The 9,289-nt window shown below is 34.8% G+C and overlaps 1 long non-coding RNA gene across 1 annotated transcript; it reads right to left on the bottom strand.

Annotated features, from left to right (window-relative positions):
- Nucleotides 1–3,402: 3,402 nt before the first annotated feature.
- Nucleotides 3,403–7,386, bottom strand: LOC133519242 (uncharacterized). Its single transcript, XR_009799608.1, has 6 exons — nucleotides 7,175–7,386; nucleotides 6,664–6,795; nucleotides 6,162–6,291; nucleotides 5,841–5,923; nucleotides 5,148–5,350; nucleotides 3,403–3,623 (listed from the first exon to the last, which is right to left on the bottom strand). It is a non-coding gene; the product is annotated as an uncharacterized LOC133519242 (long non-coding RNA).
- Between the last annotated feature and the right edge of the window lie 1,903 nt (nucleotides 7,387–9,289).

Genomic DNA, 9,289 nt, shown 5'->3' with positions numbered 1-9,289 from the left:
AATACAGGCGTTATTTTCAGAAAACAAAACTATAATACCTGAAATTAAATAATGGTGTTAGCATATTCATGTTTGACAGGTTTTGGAACGATCCCTTTTTTATCGATTGTTTTGGTCTACTTAAACTGACTATTAAGCAAATACTGTCATTGTGAGCGTAAACGACATTGTGTGCGTGAACAAGGTAGTGTGCGTAAACGTCATTGAAATTATCTCCGTCTTTCTCTGAGCCGTGTATGCGAAAGAGACACAGTTGATAATTGGCATTAATGTGAACGTTATTGTATAGGGAGTATGGATTGGTAAATAAGATGTAACTTATGACCTTTCTTCATGAATCGTATGTCGTTACGTGCCGCGAAGCGAACATCCTCTTCTCTGATTTTGATGCCCTGGTACATCAAAGCTAGAACTACGTCATAAATCTTCACCTGTCGTCATTGTGTCGCTATTGTGTCGCTATATTGTCGCTAGTCGCCAATGTGTCGTCATTGTGTCGCTATTGTGTCGTCATATTGTCGCTAGTCGCCAATGTGTCGTCATTGTGTCGCTATTGTGTCGCTATATTGTCGCCAGTCGCTGTTATGTCGCTATTTTGTCGCCAGTCGCTAATATGTCGCTACTAAAGAGTATAAAAGGGCCGGAAAGTACGGTAGGGGGGGATTCATTCTTCGACTATCAGACTAGCAGTATCTCTGGCTTTGAGTAAGTCAAGTTTCTCTACTATTCTTTATATTTGTTTGTGTTTGCTGGGAATTATCCTGGTGAATTTAAACTTGTAAGATTATGTCTGTGTTTGGCATTGCGGGGACAATGTTGTCGTAATGCTAAGCTTAGGCTATGGTGGAGATTCTTTACTTTCTTATCTGTGTTACTATATTGTGTGTTTTTTATTAGTAAAAACTAATTTTGTTATTTTACTACCTTTCTATGAGGTTAGTTTGTTATTTTATAAAGCCAGATCACTGTTTGGACTAACAGTTTGTCCAACTAAGCAGCTTCTCCCTAACGGTGACAAATTGCAGCTGTTTAGAAGTCTTTTGCTCCAAGTTGAGAGGACTTGGCGTCTCTTCTTTACCAACATAAGAGGCGAGCATATTCTCCTTAGTCTCAAGGTCCAGCTGTTAGATGAATGTGAGGGCATCACGTGCGTGCCATTGGGAGTAATCCCTACTCACTGAAGTCTGCAGTAATTGAGGCTAGGTCCCGTATTAAATATATTTATATATTTCGGTACTCTGGTTCGTGCTTGTGCTGGTTGCAGGGAAAACTTCTGTCGTGATTGATACCAAACACAAACAAAGTCTTAGTCATGGCAGCGTTTCCCATGTGGCTAGTACGGGTGTGGGCTAGGTTGCCGATGTTTTTATATACATGCTAGGGCGGTCTATTCTCATCCACCGTGCCCACGTGGCGATGAGGAGGGGGCCAATCACACAGACACTAGGGTTTGCTATACCTCGGTTTTGTCGGCCGAATGCTTACAGCTTAGATTTAGGGATACACTTGTGTATGTTCCAAACCACTAGATCAATGGTAAGTACGATCTGTGTTCTGGACATACTAGATTAGGGACTAAGGGCAGGAATAGGGTAGAGTCACACACACTGTTATAGGGTCTCTCTTAGGTTTGGTCTATAAAGTTGATTGGTTGGTGTATATTTCTCTTTTAAAGGTTCTAATGACGAGAAGCTATGGTTTTATATCTTGTACTAATGCTAATATTGAGTGAAATATTGGTAATGGAGTCCAATTACCTAAATCTTCCAGACTGTTACTTATCTTGAGTGAAAAATTGAAGGTTACCTGTAAAATCTTTTATCTATTTATTTTCATTTCTGGGTTTTTTTGGTGTAGAGACGAAGTACTGAGTATTGCAATCAGGTTCTAAGGTATTTATAAATTCAATTCTTAAATATCAAGTTGGGTTTAGGAACACAGACTATTCTAAGATTAAAGAATGGTTTGTTTTAGAGACCCTTTGGCAGGCGAGCGCAGTCCATTGGAATCTTTGAGTGGAATAATGCTCACCTTGATATTTCGATCTCATAAAGTACAATAATGAGCTAAACTTGTACTTCGTTTATACATTTGAAAGGCCTGGGAATTCAGCCTTCCTTTAGCTATGGGGACTGGGTAATAGCTTAGTAGCCTTAGTTTTTGGATATGAAAAAAGATAAGTAAATGGTGTCTGACGAATACGTATCGCTTCTCTTCATCAGCCCCTAGGATTACATAGGTTTCGAAGCGTTGGTCATAGCCCGTCTGGCTAATAAGATAGGAGTAGGTGGCCCGATTGATATTGCTAATCGGAGTAAGAGTCTTCAGACCTGCATCTAGCATTAGAGGCAGCACGTGTGAATAATTCATACCTCGTTTAGAAGATGATAGGATTGATAGGTAATAATATTTAATCTGATTATAATAGCGTGTAAATGGGCTTATCCCAGGAGTGCTGCTTCAATGTTACCCCGAAGACTTAATAGGAGTAGCAGGATTTTACCAAAAATATTTTTATATTTATATTATCTTACATGCTGCAATACTATTTTTATATTATCTTACATGCTGCAATACTATTTTTATATTATCTTACATGCTGCATTACTTTTCTAACGATTTAATATAAGCATATTTTAAATTACTTCAAAAATCACATTGACGTTTCTGTATTTGTAATTTAAGGCTACTCCCGTCGTCTACGACCTTGCGCGTGTGGGCGGAGCCTATATCCTTTACCACGACACTGCTCATACCTTGTCGATGGTTATATATTTTCATTCTACTTATAAGGTGTCATATTTAATATAGAAAAAGGTTGCTGAAGGTTGAATCTTAACATAATATCCTATCGATTATTTCCTATCATCATAATAAATTATTTAGTATAGTAAATTTCCGAGTCTTAACATCTAGGTAATACTTAATCAGGTAGAATCAGAGTCCAAGATTTAGTTGTTACTCATTAAAGAATCTAGGGAACCGCGGTTCACTTCGAGGGGTCCTAACCTTTAACTAGACGATCACTTGGCCAAATAATTGTTAAGGTAAAATTATTGTTGGGGTAAAATTATGAGGGTAGAATTTAAGGGTGGTATCAGCTTAAGGTGAGGTAGATTGCGGGTAGGTAGGGGAGGTTACATTTTGGTGCCGTGACCAGGATTTATTTTACCTGGTTTACTATGGTTTTTTAAGATATATCTATGTAAAAGTAGCCATTCAGGCTACATTTTGGTAGGCCGTGTCCAGTATGCAGCGTAACCTCGATGGTTATATTTTAGTGGAATCGACACCAAGGATAGAAGTAAAAGTAGCCATTCAGGCTACATTTTGTTGCCGTGAGAGCGGAGTGGGTACACTGAATTTTGGACTCTGTTTTTATTGTGTTTTAAATAAAAGTCATAAAATCTAACGTTTATTTTTCAAACTGTTATTATGTACAAAAAAAATCCTTAGTTATTGTCTACTTAATAAATAAATCCTTATAGTTATTTTCTACATAATAAGTATATCAGTCTTCTTTACTTGTTTTCTTATCGCCGTTGTTAGGGGATTCATTTCATATTTAAGACGTGTCATCACAAAATAATCAATTATAATTTCATCTTCTTGCGCCTTGATACCTGAAAAATAATAATAGCAAAATTAAAATAAGTATAACTTTAGTACATACAACGACTATCTTAAGCGAAAATAATTATACTTGTTCCTTTCGCGTCATAGATTTGTTAAGTAATTATATTTATAGCAGGGACCAATAACAATAATGAAATAAATAAATAAATATTTTCAAGTCAGTCTTTCACATATCGACCGTGTCTCAAATTAGGCAAAGTTTGTGCTATAGGTACTATGCGGCGTAGTGTATATTTCTATGGATAAGTACATACTTAAAACTTAGATAAATAGATAATATCCATGATTTAGGAACGCATATTCGTGGTAGACCCGCAACGCATATGCGCAGTAGACGTGCAAGTGGATGCTTTTGTTAGGCAGCTGTCATAGGAAGGGTCGCTACCTAGTAAGCTAGGAGGCTAGTGCCAATAGTCTAGACATAAGTTAACATTACCTAAGTCTACCTAGGATGCGGTTAGGTATAGCCTAGATAAGACACAGGTCTGTTAGAAGTTGTGCTTTACTCGAAAAATCATGGGGGCGTGAAATAGCTCCATTTCACGTAGATTTTCTTAAAATACTAAGGAATAGGGGGCGTGTTCCGCATCTTTCGTACTTTTCTATATATGCCGGCAACGCAGTTACAACCCCTCTGGGTTTGCGGTCGCTCGACTCACCATCGGGCGATTTATTTGCCTTTTGGTTTTTATATCATATAAATATTTATATCATATAAATAGCTACGCGCACGTGATAATATAGGAGTTCGACTGTTATTAGAAAGTTTATAATCTCATAAAATATCATCCTATAAGCTACAGACTGGTTAATAAAGTTCATGCATTATCTGACGGTTAAGCACAGCTTTGTCACTCATAGAATAGTAGCAACAAACAGTTCATTCTGTTAGGTACAATTAATCTGTATGAACGTGGGTCTAAGTAACAACCACACATACGTTAGGACTATGTTTGGTTTGATTATTGTATGTGAACATCATACATTAGTTACTGTAGGATAATCATGTATATATGTATGAACTAGGGATCTGATTAAGTACAGTTGACAGAGTTATTTACCACACATGTTAGGACATTTAGACTAGGAAAGCAAACAGTCATAGTACGTCATATAATAATTATTACAAGATTAGTAGTACATATACATATGTATGAGAATTTAGCTACATAGGCCTTCTTCAGAACCCTCACTATATTTATTAAGAATAGCAGTGAAATATGTGCATAGTTACTATCTACAGTCATTGCTATTATTTACTAGGGCCTGTACGAGTGCTTTGTTTTTCATGAAAATCGACCGAGATATGTAATACGTTATTGCCCTGACTAACGGCGCACATACAAAAACATACTTATTTGTAGTATAAAAGTATATTAGACATAGGTTGACTAAGGATTACAGTACTGACGACGGTACAGACGGACGGTCTGTTGACGGTACTTTTCCATCGTATTCTGACTACGGTCGAATAATAGTACATGATTGGTTAAGCCTAGCATACTAAGTACCTAACATAAAAGAAGATCTTGAGTGTCACTTTCCCTATAAGTAGTATTCAATGTAGACCAATGCTGTTGTGGGTGCAGGTTTCTAGAAATAGAGCCGTGGGACAGGAACTTTGAAGTGGCAGTAGACAGCAGCCATTGTTACAGCAAAAGTTGTGAAATAAAATTATTGAACAGGAGTCTGGAGAGGTGTTGTCCTTCGTAATCTGAAATAAATAGGCAAGCATTAGAAAAAATCTGTTAAAATTAAAGAGGAATAGGTAGCATTATATTTTCCTTTTTGAGGGTCAATTTTAGTTAGGCTATATATCAACAATTTTCTTAAGGCATCCATTCGCGGGGGCGCGTTATTATTTTCAATACATAAAAGGATATATAAACCCATTTTATAGAAATATTAGGGTTCATAATGTAAAAATAGGTGGTACTTAAATTTTGCAAATAATTCTAAAAAGTTTGAAAATCTTTGCCTTGCAGGACATACTTCCTTAATCTAGGTCACAAATAAGCTAGGTTAAGTCGAATTAGTCAATAGAATAAGAATAGGTTATGTAGGGCTAAGCACATTCTTCATTTCTTCGCTCATTCATTGAGAACGCGCCGTTTAGGTATTTAAAATATAAGTGTCAGTCAAAAGGCATGAGTCTCATACATAACAATACATTTTGTACAATATATTATAATAAGATAAATTACCTTTCATAAATAGAAGCATTCAGTAAGTGTACATTGAGGGTAGATGTATTGACTCTGCGGGGCACTGTCAGTTCTCCGGAACACTGAAATTGAAAATGTTTAGCTTAAGTAGGGTATATTTAAGAAAACTTAATTTCAAGTCTCTTTCAAGGGTTTTATTTTCTACTATAAGATACTTCACATACATCACAGTTCAGAAAAAGGAAGACTAAACAGTTCAGATTTCTTTATGACAAATGAAGAAAATTAAGTTGCTTATTTTACTAAGTAGGCTTAATTCTAAAGATAGCTTTTCAAGGTGGCATTGGTTACTATACTTACTTGAAAATTGTGGTAAGACATGGAGAAACAGGAATCATGAAAATAACCATGGCGATTTCCTTCGCTTGGCTTAAGTTTAACTGACTGCTAGGTGACCTAACGGCCAGGTATCAGGAAACCATTCTGTTTGCTGAAAATTTAAACATATGTATATTGTACATGTTATTGCATTAAGTAGGATATTTGAGACCGATAAAAATAAATGAGTAGATAGCAAACATAAAAATGACCAACTCAATGTACTGCGCGTGGTCAATGTTCAAAATAACATAGTAATAGGATTTATACAAAAGTCAGTCTGAAATTATATAAACTTGAGGATAGCTATTTATAAGTATTATTAGAAGTGTTTATTTTAAATTAGAAAGGTTTTAATATAAAAAAAAAAAAAATTTTAGTCCTAAAAATTATTAAAGCGAGAAAGTTTTTTCCAAAATTTCTGTTTTTAAGTAGGATTAAGAAAAAAACCTTTTGCTTTGAGTGACAGAGTTGTTGTACTTACTTGGAGATTATCGAGACTCAGAAAAGTCCATGAAAACAGCAAACGGAAATTTGCTCCGCTCGGCTTAAACATCATCAAACACTAGGTATGGTATGGGTATATATAGGCAGCCATCAGACTTGTCTCTGTTTCCTGAAAAATTAAACATATATTGTAAGGTTAATTGCAAGAGGAATATTTATGACAGGTTCGAGATTAGGTTCACTTTTTGAGTTACCGGACAACTGATACTTTTAGAAAGAAAACTACAAATTCACTAACAAATTTTCAGTAATGCAAGAAATCCTATTCATATTTTAGCTGAAGTCATCACATAATTTTGAATTTTCATAACATATTGCACTTCCAAATTAAAAAAAAAAAAAACTCAGATTTCAAAAAAAAAAGGCAACCATATCATCTTATAGAACAATAACATTTTTCGAATTCCAAATACAAATACGAATACCAAGTAACGCCTAAGGGAATTTGTTTAGTAGTCTAGTAGTAGTATTAAAAATGTCATACTTACTATTTAAGGTTGTGTAAAGATTCATCAAATCCAGCAAGCGGGGTTCTCCAGCATAATTTCAATACATTTTCATTGTTAACAGTTCATGTAAGTCAGGCAACAGGGACTATTCCAATATAGTTGTCAGTTTACTGAAAGACACATATAGTTTGTAAGTCTTATTGCAATAGAAAACGCGTAGTAAAGGATCAAAATAACATTAGATAGGCAGCATAAAACAAAATTAGGAATGTCATCCCATCAGTACTTTGATTGTTTTCGGTTCTATTCGAAAAGAAATGTGTTTGTATTGGTGAACAAGACAGTAAAAATAAGGCAATACAATACTCTAGGCCACTATAAGTAGAATAATACCAAATTGGGAAAAACTTAATGCTAGTCTGAAACAGACAATACTCATATTGTCTCGTATTTATTGGAAAAGCAGTTTTATTGATAAATAGGTCAATTTGTGGGTGGAAATTATTTTCTATCAGGCTTTAAGTATGTGAGTATGTTTGACGACAGGGCTTCAATACCAGTGATTTTTTCTAAATGACAGAATAAAAATAGAAACTTACCTTGCTAGAAGTGACAGATTTCATATTTGAGCCCATTTCAATCGGTATATCGATTCAAACAGGAACTAGGCACATTAATTAAACATCCATGTTTCTATACAGTTCCAACTTTAGGTCATAGGTCATCGTAGGGCACTGGATTCATTGAAGATTTATAAAATTTGACGAAAGTGAAGAACATGATCGTGTTTTAATCCGAAATTCTATTTCGTTTGTCTTGTACAGTTCTTGCGATTGGCAATGGGTAGAATATTTAGAGAATCGTAAAAAGCACACGCGAGGACGATCTTTTCCAGTACAATTAAAATTTCTGTCGTGATAATGCTTTGTCAACTTTCTCCATACAGCTTATTTATTTACAATATGGCGGTTAGATGGTTGTCATTTATTTGCTTATTAAGGTTTTAATTCACTGTGACACTGATAGTTGAGGTAACTTTGGTATTTATGACCTTAATTAATAATTTCGAGATTTAATAACAAGTTTTAGGCATTGAAAATGAATGCTCTTAATAGAAAATACTAATAAAAAAAAACTTAAATGAACGGAAGTAAGAAAAGTGTCAGAGCTTAGGGCTGCCATGATTAAAATATCATTGTACGTCTAGAATCGTTTATGGTATGACATGATTGAATCAATTACTTTAATTTACTTACTGGATAAATGCATCCTTACTATCATATTAATATAAAATGCATATTTAAATCTTAAAACGGCCAAATTTCATTGTTTTCTTTTATTTCTAGTTACACACGCCATCTATGGGGAACATTAACTAAGTCGGCTACAATCCGATTAAATCATGTAGGCAGTGTTTCGTATGTTGTCAGGGATGCTAGGACGTATTTTAAATTTGTCGCACATGGCCGACATCTAGAAAACATTGTTTATGATTAAAAGCGGGTTTACACGATCGATTTAATTTAGTATTAAAAATAGTTAATAAAATATTGCATTTTATTTTTAACAGGTCAGATACGAAATAATCTTTTGGCAGAGAATTGAATAAACTCAAAATGTATAAATTCCGAGTACTACTTCCATCTAGTGTCGAGTAGAAGTACTTAGACGTTCCATGATTGATCGATGACTAAAATTAATTAGTAGGTGGCGCTAAAAATCAAAAATACTAGAGTAATTTAATTAGTCAGGAGGTTTTATTTATCATCGTTTTTTATTTTACTTTATCTTTGGCTAGTACTATTCATCGATTATCATACAGTAGCATGTATTTCAAAATTTATTTTCTCCAATCTGTTGTTTCGAATTGTGAAATGAAATTTGGCAGCTTATCTTTACGGCGTCATCTGACGGCGAACTGTGACATTACTAGAGTGCGGAAGTGAATACGTAGATAACCATCGTAATAGTGTCGCTACTTGGCACTAGGTGACAACAACATCGATTATTGATACATCGACATGACAACAACATCGATGATAATTATGGTCAAGTTTATTTGTATATTTTGCTAGGGATAAGAAAATGAAAAGAATAAATTCTTAAAAATGCACCGGGTACAAGTTTTGTTTAGGGAAGTCAGCTTTTCGCTCA

Source organism: Cydia pomonella, chromosome 6 (assembly GCF_033807575.1).
Source record: "Cydia pomonella isolate Wapato2018A chromosome 6, ilCydPomo1, whole genome shotgun sequence".
NCBI classification, from domain to species: Eukaryota; Metazoa; Arthropoda; class Insecta; order Lepidoptera; family Tortricidae; genus Cydia; species Cydia pomonella.
The sequence above is the reverse complement of the archived record's forward strand: the minus strand, read 5'-3'. Positions and strand labels throughout refer to the sequence as shown.